Here is a 22258-nt window from a genome sequence, read left to right as displayed (position 1 = left end):
AGACTGAGAGGAGACTTAATAGCTGTCTACAAATATCTAAAGGGCTGTCACATTGTAGAAGGATCAACTTTATTCTCATTTGCACAAGGAAAGACTAGAAGCAATGTGATGAAACTGAATGGGAGGAGACACAGATTAGATATTAGAAAAATTTTTTTAACAGTTAGAGTGATCAATGAGTGGAACAGGCTGCCACGAGAAGTGGTGAGTTCTCCTTCAATGGAAGTCTTCAAACAGAGGCTGGACAGACATCTGACTGGGATGATTTAGCGAATCCTGCTTTGAGCAGGGGGTTGGACCAGATGGCCCAGGAGGTCCCTTCCAACTCTAAGATTCTATGATTCTATCTCACCCTCTTCCTTCATTCGCTCCTGGACGTCTCAATCCGCCTCAAGTTGCGGCTGCTCCAGCTTGCGCCTTCTGTCACGTCCCCCCAGATGAATGGTTTAGCCTGCAGGAGACCCTGCGTGGAGCCATATTTAAAGACAAATGATGCTCGGGCCCTGCTGCGGCGCGTGGTTTCACTGCAAAACAAACAAAGACTGTAGGGGCGGCCCAGCCTTTGCATCGGCCCTTCGGAGCCCGCCTCCACATGGTCAGAGTTCTCGCCACCATGCGAGCCTGAGGCAGGCTGGCCAGGCGATGGACCAAGCTGTGTCTACTGGCCATACCACCCTGGATACGCCCGATCTCGTCCGAACTCGGAAGCAAAGCGGGGATGGGCTTGGACAGTACTTGGATGGGAGACCTCCTGGGAACACCGAGTGCTGTAGACCATTTTGATGACATTTTGCTCCCTGGCCCAGCTCGGCTAGTATACAGGGGCGCCTTATCAGACACCAACATTACCTAAGCTGGAAGCCCCAAGCCGCATAATGCCTCTGATGCCTCTGAGATGGTTTGCAGCTAGGGACGCTACCACGCCTCCTCGCATGCCTCACACCAAGCTCCTTGCCGCAGCTAAGAGTGCTTATTGACCCCTCGGCCTGCCTTCTGGAAATGAAGGCGTCATAAGCATCCTGGGCCGTTAAGGGGCCAGGCATTCAGCGGGCGCCCAGGGGATGATCTTTAGAGGCCGGCCGGCCGGCTGGCAGAAGTAACGTCTTCTTCTGCAAAGAAGCTTGTGTAACTAACCCAATCAGACGGCTGCCCAGGACCCAAATTCAGTACTAGTGTGGGGAGGAGGACCCCCATATAGTGTTTGGGCCGGAACCAAGGGGACCGCCATCAGAGTTATTGAAGGAAGCACAACAGGGGAATTACAAAGGGAGACATGCGACTGAGGTTGTCAGGGCAACAGGGGGAGGGGCTAGGGTAAAAGGAGCAGGGGACGCGCTGAAGTGGCAGTTGGGGAAGAGAGGGAGTGAAGGCAGGACACAGGGTGACTTGCAGGGGTACCGAGAGGAGCCTGCGAGGAGAAAGCGGCCGATTTACCGACAAGAGAGACGTGAGAGACTGTGCCCAGAGACTGCTCCCCGCTCCCGTTCTGAGAGAATTATCCCCGCTAAACCCCGCCTTAGAGAGAGAGGAACTATACCTCCGGTTGTGGCCGTGAGTACCGGTAACCAGGCCTCAGAGATCTGGGCCCTTCCCCCCAGCCTTCCCCCATCACGCCGACCCGGCCACCATTGGCCTCAAGATACGCCACCTTGTCACAGGCGGGATTAAAAGCTCGCTACCCTGGCTTAGGAAGAGACTCCTTGGTAAAGGACGGCTACAGGCCTTTCTGGGGAACTGCGTCATCACCGCGCGCCACCTCCATCATTTACTTCAGGGCCTGTTGAGACCCAACGGCATTGCTTTCTTCAGGGCCTGTTGCGCCCCAGCGGCAGTGTTTTCTTCAGGGTCTGTTGCACCCCAGCGGCAGCGTTTTCTTCAGGGTCTGTTGTGCCCCAGCGGAGGCGTTTTCTTCAGGGCCTGTTGCGCCCCAGCGGCAGCGTTTCCTTCAGGGCCTGTTGCGCCCCAGCGGCAGCGTTATCTTCAGGGCCTGTTGCGCCCCAATGTCCCCGTTTCCTTCAGGGCCTGTTGCGCCCCAGCGGCAGCGTTTCCTTCAGGGCTTGTTGCGCCCCAGCGGCAGCGTTTCCTTCAGGGCCTGTTGCGCCCCAACATCCCCGTTTTCTTCAGGACCTGTTGCGCCCCAACGTCCTCGTTTTCTTCAGGGCTTGTTGCCCCCCAACGGTATTATTTTCTTCAGGGCCTGTTGCCCCCACCGACATCACTTTCCTCAGGACAGCCGCCTCAGCGACCTCAACGGGGCCACGCTACCGAACCCAGCAGTCCCTGGAAGGCTAAGTGAAACTATATTGGGTTAAGATTGTTGAGTCCCTGCGTGGACTGTTGGTGTTGTACTTATTCCTTGTTTTGTTCAGCCTAGCCCTTCGGCTAGGGTTTTATAAAAGTAATTTCGAAAACCACCATTCGTTTAGTGTCTCGTCACTGCATCCTGCGAACCTGTCTGACCCTACACTAGGAAGGAGCGGGAGGGAATTGGGGGCATTTTCCTGCTAAGGCATGCAAATATTAATGATAATAAGACAGACAGGACAGTCTGACACTTGCTGGCGCTGAGGCTGCAGGGGCAAATAGGAGGTGTGGCCATGTGCAAGCATATGTGCGTGCTCGCTTGCAAGTGACTGTGCGCTTCCTAGGTGTGGCGCGCTGCAGACAGTCAAAGGGGTTGTTCCCTTTCATTAAATGTTCTTCCCAGGTTGCAGGCTTTTAGAAAGCAACAAACCGCCCTGTACTCACCCTACCCGGGTCCACCGGAGAGTCTCACTGCTGCTCCAGGTCTGTGGCATTGGCTGCGACGCTGATGTCACGTCAGCAGCCGATCAGTGAGCTCAGCGGCTCTGAGCGGGGCGTTCTGCCTACAACCCCTTTAAGAGAGCCAGCAAAAAAGTGAAGAGAAAGGAAATTACAAAAGGGCCTCTTGCTGAGCACTGGCGATAAGTGAGACAGTCCAAAAAGGAGCGCCAGCCAGGCGTGATTAAGGAACAGGTGCGCTCCTTTAGACCGGGTTCATTTCCAGCTCTGCAATTTTTTCTTGCTGAGCACTGGACAGGGCAGCCGGCAGCCAGACTGCATAGTAGAAAAGCAGCAAGTGAGAAGCTTGTCTCTGCCTACGGCCACACCACCCTGAACACGCCCGATCTCGTCTGATCTCGGAAGCTAAGCAGGGTCGGGCCTGGTTAGTACTTGGATGGGAGACCGCCTGGGAATACCAGGTGCTGTAGGCTTTTGCTTTTTCCTTCCACCAGCAGGGGTCACTGTCCTCTATTCCTTTTTTCCATTCCCTTTCACAAGGGCACACATGCTTCTTTCCTCTTTTCATTTGCTTTCTCTCTTGCGCTATTTCGTCCGTGCAAACTGCCAGCATCCTTCTCATCACCGTGGTCCTCCAGCATTGTTGCTTATTTACTTTTAATACTAGGCTTCCTTTCAACAGGACCAGCGCCTCCCGCGGGCTTGGGGGCATCCGCCGGCAACCTGGAGGCCAGTTTACAGGCCGAAGCAAGCAGGACACCTTTGCAGGCAACAAGACCCCCCTGAAGAGCAGCACACAGTCACTGGCAACCATCTCACCCTCTTCCTTCATTCGCTCCTGGACGTCTCAATCCGCCTCAAGTTGCGGCTCCTCAAGCTTGCTCCTTCTGTCACGTCCCCCCAGATGAATGGTTTATCCTGCAGGAGACCCTGCGTGGAGCCATATTTAAAGACAAATGATGCTCGGGCCCTGCTGCGGCGCGTGGTTTCACTGCAAAACAAACAAAGACTGTAGGGTCGGCCCAGCCTTTGCATCGGCCCTTCGGAGCCCGCCTCCACATGGTCAGAGTTCTCGCCACCACGCGAGCCTGAGGCAGGCTGGCCAGGCGATGGACCAAGCCGTGTCTACTGGCCATACCACCCTGGATACGCCCGAACTCGGAAGCAAAGCGGGGATGGGCTTGGACAGTACTTGGATGGTAGACCTCCTGGGAACACCGAGTGCTGTAGACCATTTTGATGACATTTTGCTCCCTGGCCCAGCTCGGCTAGTATACAGGGGCGTCTTATCAGACACCAACATAAGCTGGAAGCCCCAAGCCGCATAATGCCTCTGATGCCTCTGAGATGGTTTGCAGCTAGGGACGCTACCACGCCTCCTCGCATGCCTCACACCGAGCTCCTTGCCGCGTCTAAGAGTGCTTATTGATCCCTCAGCCTGCCTTCTGGAAATGATGGCGTCATAAGCATCCTGGGCCGTTAAGGGGCCAGGCATTCAGCGGGCGCCCAGGGGATGATTTTTAGAGGACGTCCGGCCGGCAGAAGTAACGTCTTCTTCTGCAAAGAAGCTTGTGTAACTAACCCAATCAAACGGCTGCCCAGGACCCAAATTCAGTACTAGGAAGGAGCGGGAGGGAATTGGGGGTATTTTCCTGCTAAGGCACGCAAATATTAATGATAATAAGACAGACAGGACAGTCTGACACTTGCTGGCGCTGAGGCTGCAGGGGCAAATAGGAGGTGTGGCCATGTGCAAGCATATGTGCGTGCTCGCTTGCAAGTGACTGTGCGCTTCCTAGGTGTGGCGCGCTGCAGACAGTCAAAGGGGTTGTTCCCTTTCATTAAACGTTCTTCCCAGGTTGCAGGCTTTTAGAAAGCAACAAACCGCCCTGTACTCACCCTACCCGGGTCCACCGGAGAGTCTCACCGCTGCTCCAGGTCTGTGGCATTGGCTGCGACGCTGACGTCACGTCAGCAGCCGATCAGTGAGCTCAGCGGCTCTGAGCGGGGCGTTCTGCCTACAACCCCTTTAAGAGAGCCAGCAAAAAAGTGAAGAGAAAGGAAATTACAAAAGGGCCTCTTGCTGAGCACTGGCGATAAGTGAGACAGTCCAAAAAGGAGCGCCAGCCAGGCGTGATTAAGGAACAGGTGCGCTCCTTTAGACCGGGTTCATTTCCAGCTCTGCATTTTTTTCTTGCTGAGCACTGGACAGGGCAGCCGGCAGCCAGACTGCATAGTAGAAAAGCAGCAAGTGAGAAGCCTGTCTCCGCCTACGGCCACACCACCCTGAACACGCCCGATCTCGTCTGATCTCGGAAGCTAAGCAGGGTCGGGCCTGGTTAGTACTTGGATGGGAGACCGCCTGGGAATACCAGGTGCTGTAGGCTTTTGCTTTTTCCTTCCTTCCACCAGCAGGGGTCACTGTCCTCTATGCCTTTTTTCCATTCCCTTTCACAAGGGCACACATGCTTCTTTCCTCTTTTCATTTGCTTTCTCTCTTGCGCTATTTCGTCCGTGCAAACTGCCAGCATCCTTCTCATCACCGTGGGCCTCCAGCATTGTTGCTTATTTACTTTTAATACTAGGCTTCCTTTCAACAGGACCAGCGCCTCCCGCGGGCTTGGGGGCATCCGCCGGCAACCTGGAGGCCAGTTTACAGGCCGAAGCAAGCAGGACACCTTTGCAGGCAACACGACCCCCCTGAAGAGCAGCACACAGTCACTGGCAACCAGAATGGTGACCGGTCTGCAAACCCTGTCTTATGAGGAAAGGTTGCAGGATTTGGGAATGTTTAGTTTGCAAAAGAGAAGACTGAGAGGAGACTTAATAGCTGTCTACAAATATCTAAAGGGCTGTCACATTGTAGAAGGATCAACTTTATTCTCATTTGCACAAGGAAAGACTAGAAGCAATGGGATGAAACTGAATGGGAGGAGACACAGATTAGATATTAGAAAAAATTTTTTAACAGTTAGAGTGATCAATGAGTGGAACAGGCTGCCACGAGAAGTGGTGAGTTCTCCTTCAATGGAAGTCTTCAAACAGAGGCTGGACAGACATCTGACTGGGATGATTTAGCGAATCCTGCTTTGAGCAGGGGGTTGGACCAGATGGCCCAGGAGGTCCCTTCCAACTCTACGATTCTATGATTCTATCTCACCCTCTTCCTTCATTCGCTCCTGGACGTCTCAATCCGCCTCAAGTTGCGGCTGCTCCAGCTTGCGCCTTCTGTCACGTCCCCCCAGATGAATGGTTTAGCCTGCAGGAGACCCTGCGTGGAGCCATATTTAAAGACAAATGATGCTCGGGCCCTGCTGCGGCGCGTGGTTTCACTGCAAAACAAACAAAGACTGTAGGGGCGGCCCAGCCTTTGCATCGGCCCTTCGGAGCCCGCCTCCACATGGTCAGAGTTCTCGCCACCATGCGAGCCTGAGGCAGGCTGGCCAGGCGATGGACCAAGCCGTGTCTACTGGCCATACCACCCTGGATACGCCCGATCTCGTCCGAACTCGGAAGCAAAGCGGGGATGGGCTTGGACAGTACTTGGATGGGAGACCTCCTGGGAACACCGAGTGCTGTAGACCATTTTGATGACATTTTGCTCCCTGGCCCAGCTCGGCTAGTATACAGGGGCGCCTTATCAGACACCAACATTACCTAAGCTGGAAGCCCCAAGCCGCATAATGCCTCTGATGCCTCTGAGATGGTTTGCAGCTAGGGACGCTACCACGCCTCCTCGCATGCCTCACACCAAGCTCCTTGCCGCAGCTAAGAGTGCTTATTGACCCCTCGGCCTGCCTTCTGGAAATGAAGGCGTCATAAGCATCCTGGGCCGTTAAGGGGCCAGGCATTCAGCGGGCGCCCAGGGGATGATCTTTAGAGGCCGGCCGGCCGGCTGGCAGAAGTAACGTCTTCTTCTGCAAAGAAGCTTGTGTAACTAACCCAATCAGACGGCTGCCCAGGACCCAAATTCAGTACTAGTGTGGGGAGGAGGACCCCCATATAGTGTTTGGGCCGGAACCAAGGGGACCGCCATCAGAGTTATTGAAGGAAGCACAACAGGGGAATTACAAAGGGAGACATGCGACTGAGGTTGTCAGGGCAACAGGGGGAGGGGCTAGGGTAAAAGGAGCAGGGGACGCGCTGAAGTGGCAGTTGGGGAAGAGAGGGAGTGAAGGCAGGACACAGGGTGACTTGCAGGGGTACCGAGAGGAGCCTGCGAGGAGAAAGCGGCCGATTTACCGACAAGAGAGACGTGAGAGACTGTGCCCAGAGACTGCTCCCCGCTCCCGTTCTGAGAGAATTATCCCCGCTAAACCCCGCCTTAGAGAGAGAGGAACTATACCTCCGGTTGTGGCCGTGAGTACCGGTAACCAGGCCTCAGAGATCTGGGCCCTTCCCCCCAGCCTTCCCCCATCACGCCGACCCGGCCACCATTGGCCTCAAGATACGCCACCTTGTCACAGGCGGGATTAAAAGCTCGCTACCCTGGCTTAGGAAGAGACTCCTTGGTAAAGGACGGATACAGGCCTTTCTGGGGAACTGCGTCATCACCGCGCGCCACCTCCATCATTTACTTCAGGGCCTGTTGAGACCCAACGGCATTGCTTTCTTCAGGGCCTGTTGCGCCCCAGCGGCAGTGTTTTCTTCAGGGTCTGTTGCACCCCAGCGGCAGCGTTTTCTTCAGGGTCTGTTGTGCCCCAGCGGAGGCGTTTTCTTCAGGGCCTGTTGCGCCCCAGCGGCAGCGTTTCCTTCAGGGCCTGTTGCGCCCCAGCGGCAGCGTTATCTTCAGGGCCTGTTGCGCCCCAATGTCCCCGTTTCCTTCAGGGCCTGTTGCGCCCCAGCGGCAGCGTTATCTTCAGGGCCTGTTGCGCCCCAATGTCCCCGTTTCCTTCAGGGCCTGTTGCGCCCCAGCGGCAGCGTTTCCTTCAGGGCTTGTTGCGCCCCAGCGGCAGCGTTTCCTTCAGGGCCTGTTGCGCCCCAACGTCCCCGTTTTCTTCAGGACCTGTTGCGCCCCAACGTCCTCGTTTTCTTCAGGGCTTGTTGCCCCCCAACGGAATTATTTTCTTCAGGGCCTGTTGCCCCCACCGACATCACTTTCCTCAGGACAGCCGCCTCAGCGACCTCAACGCGGCCACGCTACCGAACCCAGCAGTCCCTGGAAGGCTAAGTGAAACTATATTGGGTTAAGATTGTTGAGTCCCTGCGTGGACTGTTGGTGTTGTACTTATTCCTTGTTTTGTTCAGCCTAGCCCTTCGGCTAGGGTTTTATAAAAGTAATTTCGAAAACCACCATTCGTTTAGTGTCTCGTCACTGCATCCTGCGAACCTGTCCGACCCTACACTAGGAAGGAGCGGGAGGGAATTGGGGGCATTTTCCTGCTAAGGCACGCAAATATTAATGATAATAAGACAGACAGGACAGTCTGACACTTGCTGGCGCTGAGGCTGCAGGGGCAAATAGGAGGTGTGGCCATGTGCAAGCATATGTGCGTGCTCGCTTGCAAGTGACTGTGCGCTTCCTAGGTGTGGCGCGCTGCAGACAGTCAAAGGGGTTGTTCCCTTTCATTAAATGTTCTTCCCAGGTTGCAGGCTTTTAGAAAGCAACAAACCGCCCTGTACTCACCCTACCCGGGTCCACCGGAGAGTCTCACTGCTGCTCCAGGTCTGTGGCATTGGCTGAGACGCTGATGTCACGTCAGCAGCCGATCAGTGAGCTCAGCGGCTCTGAGCGGGGCGTTCTGCCTACAACCCCTTTAAGAGAGCCAGCAAAAAAGTGAAGAGAAAGGAAATTACAAAAGGGCCTCTTGCTGAGCACTGGCGATAAGTGAGACAGTCCAAAAAGGAGCGCCAGCCAGGCGTGATTAAGGAACAGGTGCGCTCCTTTAGACCGGGTTCATTTCCAGCTCTGCAATTTTTTCTTGCTGAGCACTGGACAGGGCAGCCGGCAGCCAGACTGCATAGTAGAAAAGCAGCAAGTGAGAAGCTTGTCTCTGCCTACGGCCACACCACCCTGAACACGCCTGATCTCGGAAGCTAAGCAGGGTCGGGCCTGGTTAGTACTTGGATGGGAGACCGCCTGGGAATACCAGGTGCTGTAGGCTTTGGCTTTTTCCTTCCTTCCACCAGCAGGGGTCACTGTCCTCTATTCCTTTTTTCCATTCCCTTTCACAAGGGCACACATGCTTCTTTCCTCTTTTCATTTGCTTTCTCTCTTGCGCTATTTCGTCCGTGCAAACTGCCAGCATCCTTCTCATCACCGTGGTCCTCCAGCATTGTTGCTTATTTACTTTTAATACTAGGCTTCCTTTCAACAGGACCAGCGCCTCCCGCGGGCTTGGGGGCATCCGCCGGCAACCTGGAGGCCAGTTTACAGGCCGAAGCAAGCAGGACACCTTTGCAGGCAACAAGACCCCCCTGAAGAGCAGCACACAGTCACTGGCAACCATCTCACCCTCTTCCTTCATTCGCTCCTGGACGTCTCAATCCGCCTCAAGTTGCGGCTGCTCAAGCTTGCTCCTTCTGTCACGTCCCCCCAGATGAATGGTTTATCCTGCAGGAGACCCTGCGTGGAGCCATATTTAAAGACAAATGATGCTCGGGCCCTGCTGCGGCGCGTGGTTTCACTGCAAAACAAACAAAGACTGTAGGGTCGGCCCAGCCTTTGCATCGGCCCTTCGGAGCCCGCCTCCACATGGTCAGAGTTCTCGCCACCACGCGAGCCTGAGGCAGGCTGGCCAGGCGATGGACCAAGCCGTGTCTACTGGCCATACCACCCTGGATACGCCCGAACTCGGAAGCAAAGCGGGGATGGGCTTGGACAGTACTTGGATGGTAGACCTCCTGGGAACACCGAGTGCTGTAGACCATTTTGATGACATTTTGCTCCCTGGCCCAGCTCGGCTAGTATACAGGGGCGCCTTATCAGACACCAACATAAGCTGGAAGCCCCAAGCCGCATAATGCCTCTGATGCCTCTGAGATGGTTTGCAGCTAGGGACGCTACCACGCCTCCTCGCATGCCTCACACCGAGCTCCTTACCGCGGCTAAGAGTGCTTATTGATCCCTCAGCCTGCCTTCTGGAAATGATGGCGTCATAAGCATCCTGGGCCGTTAAGGGGCCAGGCATTCAGCGGGCGCCCAGGGGATGATTTTTAGAGGACGTCCGGCCGGCAGAAGTAACGTCTTCTTCTGCAAGGAAGCTTGTGTAACTAACCCAATCAAACGGCTGCCCAGGACCCAAATTCAGTACTAGGAAGGAGCGGGAGGGAATTGGGGGTATTTTCCTGCTAAGGCACGCAAATATTAATGATAATAAGACAGACAGGACAGTCTGACACTTGCTGGCGCTGAGGCTGCAGGGGCAAATAGGAGGTGTGGCCATGTGCAAGCATATGTGCGTGCTCGCTTGCAAGTGACTGTGCGCTTCCTAGGTGTGGCGCGCTGCAGACAGTCAAAGGGGTTGTTCCCTTTCATTAAATGTTCTTCCCAGGTTGCAGGCTTTTAGAAAGCAACAAACCGCCCTGTACTCACCCTACCCGGGTCCACCGGAGAGTCTCACCGCTGCTCCAGGTCTGTGGCATTGGCTGCGACGCTGACGTCACGTCAGCAGCCGATCAGTGAGCTCAGCGGCTCTGAGCGGGGCGTTCTGCCTACAACCCCTTTAAGAGAGCCAGCAAAAAAGTGAAGACAAAGGAAATTACAAAAGGGCCTCTTGCTGAGCACTGGCGATAAGTGAGACAGTCCAAAAAGGAGCGCCAGCCAGGCGTGATTAAGGAACAGGTGCGCTCCTTTAGACCGGGTTCATTTCCAGCTCTGCATTTTTTTCTTGCTGAGCACTGGACAGGGCAGCCGGCAGCCAGACTGCATAGTAGAAAAGCAGCAAGTGAGAAGCCTGTCTCTGCCTACGGCCACACCACCCTGAACACGCCCGATCTCGTCTGATCTCGGAAGCTAAGCAGGGTCGGGCCTGGTTAGTACTTGTATGGGAGACCGCCTGGGAATACCAGGTGCTGTAGGCTTTTGCTTTTTCCTTCCTTCCACCAGCAGGGGTCACTGTCCTCTATGCCTTTTTTCCATTCCCTTTCACAAGGGCACACATGCTTCTTTCCTCTTTTCATTTGCTTTCTCTCTTGCGCTATTTCGTCCGTGCAAACTGCCAGCATCCTTCTCATCACCGTGGGCCTCCAGCATTGTTGCTTATTTACTTTTAATACTAGGCTTCCTTTCAACAGGACCAGCGCCTCCCGCGGGCTTGGGGGCATCCGCCGGCAACCTGGAGGCCAGTTTACAGGCCGAAGCAAGCAGGACACCTTTGCAGGCAACACGACCCCCCTGAAGAGCAGCACACAGTCACTGGCAACCAGAATGGTGACCGGTCTGCAAACCCTGTCTTATGAGGAAAGGTTGCAGGATTTGGGAATGTTTAGTTTGCAAAAGAGAAGACTGAGAGGAGACTTAATAGCTGTCTACAAATATCTAAAGGGCTGTCACATTGTAGAAGGATCAACTTTATTCTCATTTGCACAAGGAAAGACTAGAAGCAATGTGATGAAACTGAATGGGAGGAGACACAGATTAGATATTAGAAAATTTTTTTTAACAGTTAGAGTGATCAATGAGTGGAACAGGCTGCCACGAGAAGTGGTGAGTTCTCCTTCAATGGAAGTCTTCAAACAGAGGCTGGACAGACATCTGACTGGGATGATTTAGCGAATCCTGCTTTGAGCAGGGGGTTGGACCAGATGGCCCAGGAGGTCCCTTCCAACTCTACGATTCTATGATTCTATCTCACCCTCTTCCTTCATTCGCTCCTGGACGTCTCAATCCGCCTCAAGTTGCGGCTGCTCCAGCTTGCGCCTTCTGTCACGTCCCCCCAGATGAATGGTTTAGCCTGCAGGAGACCCTGCGTGGAGCCATATTTAAAGACAAATGATGCTCGGGCCCTGCTGCGGCGCGTGGTTTCACTGCAAAACAAACAAAGACTGTAGGGGCGGCCCAGCCTTTGCATCGGCCCTTCGGAGCCCGCCTCCACATGGTCAGAGTTCTCGCCACCATGCGAGCCTGAGGCAGGCTGGCCAGGCGATGGACCAAGCCGTGTCTACTGGCCATACCACCCTGGATACGCCCGATCTCGTCCGAACTCGGAAGCAAAGCGGGGATGGGCTTGGACAGTACTTGGATGGGAGACCTCCTGGGAACACCGAGTGCTGTAGACCATTTTGATGACATTTTGCTCCCTGGCCCAGCTTGGCTAGTATACAGGGGCGCCTTATCAGACACCAACATTACCTAAGCTGGAAGCCCCAAGCCGCATAATGCCTCTGATGCCTCTGAGATGGTTTGCAGCTAGGGACGCTACCACGCCTCCTCGCATGCCTCACACCAAGCTCCTTGCCGCAGCTAAGAGTGCTTATTGACCCCTCGGCCTGCCTTCTGGAAATGAAGGCGTCATAAGCATCCTGGGCCGTTAAGGGGCCAGGCATTCAGCGGGCGCCCAGGGGATGATCTTTAGAGGCCGGCCGGCCGGCTGGCAGAAGTAACGTCTTCTTCTGCAAAGAAGCTTGTGTAACTAACCCAATCAGACGGCTGCCCAGGACCCAAATTCAGTACTAGTGTGGGGAGGAGGACCCCCATATAGTGTTTGGGCCGGAACCAAGGGGACCGCCATCAGAGTTATTGAAGGAAGCACAACAGGGGAATTACAAAGGGAGACATGCGACTGAGGTTGTCAGGGCAACAGGGGGAGGGGCTAGGGTAAAAGGAGCAGGGGACGCGCTGAAGTGGCAGTTGGGGAAGAGAGGGAGTGAAGGCAGGACACAGGGTGACTTGCAGGGGTACCGAGAGGAGCCTGCGAGGAGAAAGCGGCCGATTTACCGACAAGAGAGACGTGAGAGACTGTGCCCAGAGACTGCTCCCCGCTCCCGTTCTGAGAGAATTATCCCCGCTAAACCCCGCCTTAGAGAGAGAGGAACTATACCTCCGGTTGTGGCCGTGAGTACCGGTAACCAGGCCTCAGAGATCTGGGCCCTTCCCCCCAGCCTTCCCCCATCACGCCGACCCGGCCACCATTGGCCTCAAGATACGCCACCTTGTCACAGGCGGGATTAAAAGCTCGCTACCCTGGCTTAGGAAGAGACTCCTTGGTAAAGGACGGCTACAGGCCTTTCTGGGGAACTGCGTCATCACCGCGCGCCACCTCCATCATTTACTTCAGGGCCTGTTGAGACCCAACGGCATTGCTTTCTTCAGGGCCTGTTGCGCCCCAGCGGCAGTGTTTTCTTCAGGGTCTGTTGCACCCCAGCGGCAGCGTTTTCTTCAGGGTCTGTTGTGCCCCAGCGGAGGCGTTTTCTTCAGGGCCTGTTGCGCCCCAGCGGCAGCGTTTCCTTCAGGGCCTGTTGCGCCCCAGCGGCAGCGTTATCTTCAGGGCCTGTTGCGCCCCAATGTCCCCGTTTCCTTCAGGGCCTGTTGCGCCCCAGCGGCAGCGTTTCCTTCAGGGCTTGTTGCGCCCCAGCGGCAGCGTTTCCTTCAGGGCCTGTTGCGCCCCAACATCCCCGTTTTCTTCAGGACCTGTTGCGCCCCAACGTCCTCGTTTTCTTCAGGGCTTGTTGCCCCCCAACGGTATTATTTTCTTCAGGGCCTGTTGCCCCCACCGACATCACTTTCCTCAGGACAGCCGCCTCAGCGACCTCAACGCGGCCACGCTACCGAACCCAGCAGTCCCTGGAAGGCTAAGTGAAACTATATTGGGTTAAGATTGTTGAGTCCCTGCGTGGACTGTTGGTGTTGTACTTATTCCTTGTTTTGTTCAGCCTAGCCCTTCGGCTAGGGTTTTATAAAAGTAATTTCGAAAACCACCATTCGTTTAGTGTCTCGTCACTGCATCCTGCGAACCTGTCTGACCCTACACTAGGAAGGAGCGGGAGGGAATTGGGGGCATTTTCCTGCTAAGGCATGCAAATATTAATGATAATAAGACAGACAGGACAGTCTGACACTTGCTGGCGCTGAGGCTGCAGGGGCAAATAGGAGGTGTGGCCATGTGCAAGCATATGTGCGTGCTCGCTTGCAAGTGACTGTGCGCTTCCTAGGTGTGGCGCGCTGCAGACAGTCAAAGGGGTTGTTCCCTTTCATTAAACGTTCTTCCCAGGTTGCAGGCTTTTAGAAAGCAACAAACCGCCCTGTACTCACCCTACCCGGGTCCACCGGAGAGTCTCACTGCTGCTCCAGGTCTGTGGCATTGGCTGCGACGCTGATGTCACGTCAGCAGCCGATCAGTGAGCTCAGCGGCTCTGAGCGGGGCGTTCTGCCTACAACCCCTTTAAGAGAGCCAGCAAAAAAGTGAAGAGAAAGGAAATTACAAAAGGGCCTCTTGCTGAGCACTGGCGATAAGTGAGACAGTCCAAAAAGGAGCGCCAGCCAGGCGTGATTAAGGAACAGGTGCGCTCCTTTAGACCGGGTTCATTTCCAGCTCTGCAATTTTTTCTTGCTGAGCACTGGACAGGGCAGCCGGCAGCCAGACTGCATAGTAGAAAAGCAGCAAGTGAGAAGCTTGTCTCTGCCTACGGCCACACCACCCTGAACACACCTGATCTCGGAAGCTAAGCAGGGTCGGGCCTGGTTAGTACTTGGATGGGAGACCGCCTGGGAATACCAGGTGCTGTAGGCTTTTGCTTTTTCCTTCCACCAGCAGGGGTCACTGTCCTCTATTCCTTTTTTCCATTCCCTTTCACAAGGGCACACATGCTTCTTTCCTCTTTTCATTTGCTTTCTCTCTTGCGCTATTTCGTCCGTGCAAACTGCCAGCATCCTTCTCATCACCGTGGTCCTCCAGCATTGTTGCTTATTTACTTTTAATACTAGGCTTCCTTTCAACAGGACCAGCGCCTCCCGCGGGCTTGGGGGCATCCGCCGGCAACCTGGAGGCCAGTTTACAGGCCGAAGCAAGCAGGACACCTTTGCAGGCAACAAGACCCCCCTGAAGAGCAGCACACAGTCACTGGCAACCATCTCACCCTCTTCCTTCATTCGCTCCTGGACGTCTCAATCCGCCTCAAGTTGCGGCTCCTCAAGCTTGCTCCTTCTGTCACGTCCCCCCAGATGAATGGTTTATCCTGCAGGAGACCCTGCGTGGAGCCATATTTAAAGACAAATGATGCTCGGGCCCTGCTGCGGCGCGTGGTTTCACTGCAAAACAAACAAAGACTGTAGGGTCGGCCCAGCCTTTGCATCGGCCCTTCGGAGCCCGCCTCCACATGGTCAGAGTTCTCGCCACCACGCGAGCCTGAGGCAGGCTGGCCAGGCGATGGACCAAGCCGTGTCTACTGGCCATACCACCCTGGATACGCCCGAACTCGGAAGCAAAGCGGGGATGGGCTTGGACAGTACTTGGAAGGTAGACCTCCTGGGAACACCGAGTGCTGTAGACCATTTTGATGACATTTTGCTCCCTGGCCCAGCTCGGCTAGTATACAGGGGCGCCTTATCAGACACCAACATAAGCTGGAAGCCCCAAGCCGCATAATGCCTCTGATGCCTCTGAGATGGTTTGCAGCTAGGGACGCTACCACGCCTCCTCGCATGCCTCACACCGAGCTCCTTGCCGCGGCTAAGAGTGCTTATTGATCCCTCAGCCTGCCTTCTGGAAATGATGGCGTCATAAGCATCCTGGGCCGTTAAGGGGCCAGGCATTCAGCGGGCGCCCAGGGGATGATTTTTAGAGGACGTCCGGCCGGCAGAAGTAACGTCTTCTTCTGCAAAGAAGCTTGTGTAACTAACCCAATCAAACGGCTGCCCAGGACCCAAATTCAGTACTAGGAAGGAGCGGGAGGGAATTGGGGGTATTTTCCTGCTAAGGCACGCAAATATTAATGATAATAAGACAGACAGGACAGTCTGACACTTGCTGGCGCTGAGGCTGCAGGGGCAAATAGGAGGTGTGGCCATGTGCAAGCATATGTGCGTGCTCGCTTGCAAGTGACTGTGCGCTTCCTAGGTGTGGCGCGCTGCAGACAGTCAAAGGGGTTGTTCCCTTTCATTAAACGTTCTTCCCAGGTTGCAGGCTTTTAGAAAGCAACAAACCGCCCTGTACTCACCCTACCCGGGTCCACCGGAGAGTCTCACCGCTGCTCCAGGTCTGTGGCATTGGCTGCGACGCTGACGTCACGTCAGCAGCCGATCAGTGAGCTCAGCGGCTCTGAGCGGGGCGTTCTGCCTACAACCCCTTTAAGAGAGCCAGCAAAAAAGTGAAGAGAAAGGAAATTACAAAAGTGCCTCTTGCTGAGCACTGGCGATAAGTGAGACAGTCCAAAAAGGAGCGCCAGCCAGGCGTGATTAAGGAACAGGTGCGCTCCTTTAGACCGGGTTCATTTCCAGCTCTGCATTTTTTTCTTGCTGAGCACTGGACAGGGCAGCCGGCAGCCAGACTGCATAGTAGAAAAGCAGCAAGTGAGAAGCCTGTCTCTGCCTACGGCCACACCACCCTGAACACGCCCGATCTCGTCTGATCTCGGAAGCTAAGCAGGGTCGGGCCTGGTTAGTACTTGGATGGGAGACCGCCTGGGAATACCAGGTGCTGTAGGCTTTTGCTTTTTCCTTCCTTCCACCAGCAGGGGTCACTGTCCTCTATGCCTTTTTTCCATTCCCTTTCACAAGGGCACACATGCTTCTTTCCTCTTTTCATTTGCTTTCTCTCTTGCGCTATTTCGTCCGTGCAAACTGCCAGCATCCTTCTCATCACCGTGGGCCTCCAGCATTGTTGCTTATTTACTTTTAATACTAGGCTTCCTTTCAACAGGACCAGCGCCTCCCGCGGGCTTGGGGGCATCCGCCGGCAACCTGGAGGCCAGTTTACAGGCCGAAGCAAGCAGGACACCTTTGCAGGCAACACGACCCCCCTGAAGAGAAGCACACAGTCACTGGCAACCAGAATGGTGACCGGTCTGCAAACCCTGTCTTATGAGGAAAGGTTGCAGGATTTGGGAATGTTTAGTTTGCAAAAGAGAAGACTGAGAGGAGACTTAATAGCTGTCTACAAATATCTAAAGGGCTGTCACATTGTAGAAGGATCAACTTTATTCTCATTTGCACAAGGAAAGACTAGAAGCAATGGGATGAAACTGAATGGGAGGAGACACAGATTAGATATTAGAAAAAATTTTTTAACAGTTAGAGTGATCAATGAGTGGAACAGGCTGCCACGAGAAGTGGTGAGTTCTCCTTCAATGGAAGTCTTCAAACAGAGGCTGGACAGACATCTGACTGGGATGATTTAGCGAATCCTGCTTTGAGCAGGGGGTTGGACCAGATGGCCCAGGAGGTCCCTTCCAACTCTACGATTCTATGATTCTATCTCACCCTCTTCCTTCATTCGCTCCTGGACGTCTCAATCCGCCTCAAGTTGCGGCTGCTCCAGCTTGCGCCTTCTGTCACGTCCCCCCAGATGAATGGTTTAGCCTGCAGGAGACCCTGCGTGGAGCCATATTTAAAGACAAATGATGCTCGGGCCCTGCTGCGGCGCGTGGTTTCACTGCAAAACAAACAAAGACTGTAGGGGCGGCCCAGCCTTTGCATCGGCCCTTCGGAGCCCGCCTCCACATGGTCAGAGTTCTCGCCACCATGCGAGCCTGAGGCAGGCTGGCCAGGCGATGGACCAAGCCGTGTCTACTGGCCATACCACCCTGGATACGCCCGATCTCGTCCGAACTCGGAAGCAAAGCGGGGATGGGCTTGGACAGTACTTGGATGGGAGACCTCCTGGGAACACCGAGTGCTGTAGACCATTTTGATGACATTTTGCTCCCTGGCCCAGCTCGGCTAGTATACAGGGGCGCCTTATCAGACACCAACATTACCTAAGCTGGAAGCCCCAAGCCGCATAATGCCTCTGATGCCTCTGAGATGGTTTGCAGCTAGGGACGCTACCACGCCTCCTCGCATGCCTCACACCAAGCTCCTTGCCGCAGCTAAGAGTACTTATTGACCCCTCGGCCTGCCTTCTGGAAATGAAGGCGTCATAAGCATCCTGGGCCGTTAAGGGGCCAGGCATTCAGCGGGCGCCCAGGGGATGATCTTTAGAGGCCGGCCGGCCGGCCGGCTGGCAGAAGTAACGTCTTCTTCTGCAAAGAAGCTTGTGTAACTAACCCAATCAGACGGCTGCCCAGGACCCAAATTCAGTACTAGTGTGGGGAGGAGGACCCCCATATAGTGTTTGGGCCGGAACCAAGGGGACCGCCATCAGAGTTATTGAAGGAAGCACAACAGGGGAATTACAAAGGGAGACATGCGACTGAGGTTGTCAGGGCAACAGGGGGAGGGGCTAGGGTAAAAGGAGCAGGGGACGCGCTGAAGTGGCAGTTGGGGAAGAGAGGGAGTGAAGGCAGGACACAGGGTGACTTGCAGGGGTACCGAGAGGAGCCTGCGAGGAGAAAGCGGCCGATTTACCGACAAGAGAGACGTGAGAGACTGTGCCCAGAGACTGCTCCCCGCTCCCGTTCTGAGAGAATTATCCCCGCTAAACCCCGCCTTAGAGAGAGAGGAACTATACCTCCGGTTGTGGCCGTGAGTACCGGTAACCAGGCCTCAGAGATCTGGGCCCTTCCCCCCAGCCTTCCCCCATCACGCCGACCCGGCCACCATTGGCCTCAAGATACGCCACCTTGTCACAGGCGGGATTAAAGGCTCGCTACCCTGGCTTAGGAAGAGACTCCTTGGTAAAGGACGGCTACAGGCCTTTCTGGGGAACTGCGTCATCACCGCGCGCCACCTCCATCATTTACTTCAGGGCCTGTTGAGACCCAACGGCATTGCTTTCTTCAGGGCCTGTTGCGCCCCAGCGGCAGTGTTTTCTTCAGGGCCTGTTGCACCCCAGCGGCAGCGTTTTCTTCAGGGCCTGTTGTGCCCCAGCGGAGGCGTTTTCTTCAGGGCCTGTTGCGCCCCAGCGGCAGCGTTTCCTTCAGGGCCTGTTGCGCCCCAGCGGCAGCGTTATCTTCAGGGCCTGTTGCGCCCCAATGTCCCCGTTTCCTTCAGGGCCTGTTGCGCCCCAGCGGCAGCGTTTCCTTCAGGGCTTGTTGCGCCCCAGCGGCAGCGTTTCCTTCAGGGCCTGTTGCGCCCCAACGTCCCCGTTTTCTTCAGGACCTGTTGCGCCCCAACGTCCTCGTTTTCTTCAGGGCTTGTTGCCCCCCAACGGAATTATTTTCTTCAGGGCCTGTTGCCCCCACCGACATCACTTTCCTCAGGACAGCCGCCTCAGCGACCTCAACGCGGCCACGCTACCGAACCCAGCAGTCCCTGGAAGGCTAAGTGAAACTATATTGGGTTAAGATTGTTGAGTCCCTGCGTGGACTGTTGGTGTTGTACTTATTCCTTGTTTTGTTCAGCCTAGCCCTTCGGCTAGGGTTTTATAAAAGTAATTTCGAAAACCACCATTCGTTTAGTGTCTCGTCACTGCATCCTGCGAACCTGTCCGACCCTACACTAGGAAGGAGCGGGAGGGAATTGGGGGCATTTTCCTGCTAAGGCACGCAAATATTAATGATAATAAGACAGACAGGACAGTCTGACACTTGCTGGCGCTGAGGCTGCAGGGGCAAATAGGAGGTGTGGCCATGTGCAAGCATATGTGCGTGCTCGCTTGCAAGTGACTGTGCGCTTCCTAGGTGTGGCGCGCTGCAGACAGTCAAAGGGGTTGTTCCCTTTCATTAAATGTTCTTCCCAGGTTGCAGGCTTTTAGAAAGCAACAAACCGCCCTGTACTCACCCTACCCGGGTCCACCGGAGAGTCTCACTGCTGCTCCAGGTCTGTGGCATTGGCTGCGACGCTGATGTCACGTCAGCAGCCGATCAGTGAGCTCAGCGGCTCTGAGCGGGGCGTTCTGCCTACAACCCCTTTAAGAGAGCCAGCAAAAAAGTGAAGAGAAAGGAAATTACAAAAGGGCCTCTTGCTGAGCACTGGCGATAAGTGAGACAGTCCAAAAAGGAGCGCCAGCCAGGCGTGATTAAGGAACAGGTGCGCTCCTTTAGACCGGGTTCATTTCCAGCTCTGCATTTTTTTCTTGCTGAGCACTGGACAGGGCAGCCGGCAGCCAGACTGCATAGTAGAAAAGCAGCAAGTGAGAAGCCTGTCTCTGCCTACGGCCACACCACCCTGAACACGCCCGATCTCGTCTGATCTCGGAAGCTAAGCAGGGTCAGGCCTGGTTAGTACTTGGATGGGAGACCGCCTGGGAATACCAGGTGCTGTAGGCTTTTGCTTTTTCCTTCCTTCCACCAGCAGGGGTCACTGTCCTCTATGCCTTTTTTCCATTCCCTTTCACAAGGGCACACATGCTTCTTTCCTCTTTTCATTTGCTTTCTCTCTTGCGCTATTTCGTCCGTGCAAACTGCCAGCATCCTTCTCATCACCGTGGGCCTCCAGCATTGTTGCTTATTTACTTTTAATACTAGGCTTCCTTTCAACAGGACCAGCGCCTCCCGCGGGCTTGGGGGCATCCGCCGGCAACCTGGAGGCCAGTTTACAGGCCGAAGCAAGCAGGACACCTTTGCAGGCAACACGACCCCCCTGAAGAGCAGCACACAGTCACTGGCAACCAGAATGGTGACCGGTCTGCAAACCCTGTCTTATGAGGAAAGGTTGCAGGATTTGGGAATGTTTAGTTTGCAAAAGAGAAGACTGAGAGGAGACTTAATAGCTGTCTACAAATATCTAAAGGGCTGTCACATTGTAGAAGGATCAACTTTATTCTCATTTGCACAAGGAAAGACTAGAAGCAATGTGATGAAACTGAATGGGAGGAGACACAGATTAGATATTAGAAAATTTTTTTTAACAGTTAGAGTGATCAATGAGTGGAACAGGCTGCCACGAGAAGTGGTGAGTTCTCCTTCAATGGAAGTCTTCAAACAGAGGCTGGACAGACATCTGACTGGGATGATTTAGCGAATCCTGCTTTGAGCAGGGGGTTGGACCAGATGGCCCAGGAGGTCCCTTCCAACTCTAAGATTCTATGATTCTATCTCACCCTCTTCCTTCATTCGCTCCTGGACGTCTCAATCCGCCTCAAGTTGCGGCTGCTCCAGCTTGCGCCTTCTGTCACGTCCCCCCAGATGAATGGTTTAGCCTGCAGGAGACCCTGCGTGGAGCCATATTTAAAGACAAATGATGCTCGGGCCCTGCTGCGGCGCGTGGTTTCACTGCAAAACAAACAAAGACTGTAGGGGCGGCCCAGCCTTTGCATCGGCCCTTCGGAGCCCGCCTCCACATGGTCAGAGTTCTCGCCACCATGCGAGCCTGAGGCAGGCTGGCCAGGCGATGGACCAAGCCGTGTCTACTGGCCATACCACCCTGGATACGCCCGATCTCGTCCGAACTCGGAAGCAAAGCGGGGATGGGCTTGGACAGTACTTGGATGGGAGACCTCCTGGGAACACCGAGTGCTGTAGACCATTTTGATGACATTTTGCTCCCTGGCCCAGCTCGGCTAGTATACAGGGGCGCCTTATCAGACACCAACATTACCTAAGCTGGAAGCCCCAAGCCGCATAATGCCTCTGATGCCTCTGAGATGGTTTGCAGCTAGGGACGCTACCACGCCTCCTCGCATGCCTCACACCAAGCTCCTTGCCGCAGCTAAGAGTGCTTATTGACCCCTCGGCCTGCCTTCTGGAAATGAAGGCGTCATAAGCATCCTGGGCCGTTAAGGGGCCAGGCATTCAGCGGGCGCCCAGGGGATGATCTTTAGAGGCCGGCCGGCCGGCTGGCAGAAGTAACGTCTTCTTCTGCAAAGAAGCTTGTGTAACTAACCCAATCAGACGGCTGCCCAGGACCCAAATTCAGTACTAGTGTGGGGAGGAGGACCCCCATATAGTGTTTGGGCCGGAACCAAGGGGACCGCCATCAGAGTTATTGAAGGAAGCACAACAGGGGAATTACAAAGGGAGACATGCGACTGAGGTTGTCAGGGCAACAGGGGGAGGGGCTAGGGTAAAAGGAGCAGGGGACGCGCTGAAGTGGCAGTTGGGGAAGAGAGGGAGTGAAGGCAGGACACAGGGTGACTTGCAGGGGTACCGAGAGGAGCCTGCGAGGAGAAAGCGGCCGATTTACCGACAAGAGAGACGTGAGAGACTGTGCCCAGAGACTGCTCCCCGCTCCCGTTCTGAGAGAATTATCCCCGCTAAACCCCGCCTTAGAGAGAGAGGAACTATACCTCCGGTTGTGGCCGTGAGTACCGGTAACCAGGCCTCAGAGATCTGGGCCCTTCCCCCCAGCCTTCCCCCATCACGCCGACCCGGCCACCATTGGCCTCAAGATACGCCACCTTGTCACAGGCGGGATTAAAAGCTCGCTACCCTGGCTTAGGAAGAGACTCCTTGGTAAAGGACGGCTACAGGCCTTTCTGGGGAACTGCGTCATCACCGCGCGCCACCTCCATCATTTACTTCAGGGCCTGTTGAGACCCAACGGCATTGCTTTCTTCAGGGCCTGTTGCGCCCCAGCGGC

The 22258-nt window shown here is 55.0% G+C and overlaps 10 non-coding genes and 5 pseudogenes across 10 annotated transcripts; all 15 read left to right on the top strand.

Moving 5' to 3' along the window:
* Positions 1–656: 656 nt before the first annotated feature.
* LOC141053400 (5S ribosomal RNA) lies at positions 657–776 on the top strand. The gene has a single exon (XR_012221138.1). It is a non-coding gene; the product is annotated as a 5S ribosomal RNA (ribosomal RNA).
* Positions 777–3117: 2341 nt separating this feature from the next.
* LOC141053604 (5S ribosomal RNA) lies at positions 3118–3236 on the top strand. The gene has a single exon (XR_012221223.1). It is a non-coding gene; the product is annotated as a 5S ribosomal RNA (ribosomal RNA).
* Positions 3237–3886: 650 nt separating this feature from the next.
* Positions 3887–3996, top strand: LOC141053541 (5S ribosomal RNA; annotated as a pseudogene).
* Positions 3997–5031: 1035 nt separating this feature from the next.
* Positions 5032–5150, top strand: LOC141053603 (5S ribosomal RNA). Its single transcript, XR_012221222.1, has one exon. It is a non-coding gene; the product is annotated as a 5S ribosomal RNA (ribosomal RNA).
* Positions 5151–6227: 1077 nt separating this feature from the next.
* On the top strand, positions 6228–6347 carry LOC141053398 (5S ribosomal RNA). Its single transcript, XR_012221136.1, has one exon. It is a non-coding gene; the product is annotated as a 5S ribosomal RNA (ribosomal RNA).
* Positions 6348–8758: 2411 nt separating this feature from the next.
* Positions 8759–8867, top strand: LOC141053484 (5S ribosomal RNA; annotated as a pseudogene).
* Positions 8868–9521: 654 nt separating this feature from the next.
* On the top strand, positions 9522–9631 carry LOC141053540 (5S ribosomal RNA; annotated as a pseudogene).
* Positions 9632–10666: 1035 nt separating this feature from the next.
* LOC141053268 (5S ribosomal RNA) lies at positions 10667–10785 on the top strand. The gene has a single exon (XR_012221019.1). It is a non-coding gene; the product is annotated as a 5S ribosomal RNA (ribosomal RNA).
* Positions 10786–11862: 1077 nt separating this feature from the next.
* On the top strand, positions 11863–11982 carry LOC141053397 (5S ribosomal RNA). The gene has a single exon (XR_012221135.1). It is a non-coding gene; the product is annotated as a 5S ribosomal RNA (ribosomal RNA).
* Positions 11983–14323: 2341 nt separating this feature from the next.
* LOC141053466 (5S ribosomal RNA) lies at positions 14324–14432 on the top strand (annotated as a pseudogene).
* Positions 14433–15082: 650 nt separating this feature from the next.
* LOC141053584 (5S ribosomal RNA) lies at positions 15083–15192 on the top strand (annotated as a pseudogene).
* A 1035-nt stretch (positions 15193–16227) lies between these two features.
* On the top strand, positions 16228–16346 carry LOC141053602 (5S ribosomal RNA). The gene has a single exon (XR_012221221.1). It is a non-coding gene; the product is annotated as a 5S ribosomal RNA (ribosomal RNA).
* Positions 16347–17423: 1077 nt separating this feature from the next.
* LOC141053396 (5S ribosomal RNA) lies at positions 17424–17543 on the top strand. Its single transcript, XR_012221134.1, has one exon. It is a non-coding gene; the product is annotated as a 5S ribosomal RNA (ribosomal RNA).
* Positions 17544–19888: 2345 nt separating this feature from the next.
* LOC141053298 (5S ribosomal RNA) lies at positions 19889–20007 on the top strand. The gene has a single exon (XR_012221046.1). It is a non-coding gene; the product is annotated as a 5S ribosomal RNA (ribosomal RNA).
* Positions 20008–21084: 1077 nt separating this feature from the next.
* Positions 21085–21204, top strand: LOC141053395 (5S ribosomal RNA). The gene has a single exon (XR_012221133.1). It is a non-coding gene; the product is annotated as a 5S ribosomal RNA (ribosomal RNA).
* The last annotated feature ends 1054 nt before the right edge of the window (positions 21205–22258 follow it).

Source organism: Dendrobates tinctorius, unplaced genomic scaffold (assembly GCF_039654945.1).
Source record: "Dendrobates tinctorius isolate UK_male_01 unplaced genomic scaffold, ASM3965494v1 ptg000165l, whole genome shotgun sequence".
NCBI lineage: Eukaryota > Metazoa > Chordata > Amphibia > Anura > Dendrobatidae > Dendrobates > Dendrobates tinctorius.
This window is presented reverse-complemented; position numbering and strand designations above follow the sequence as displayed.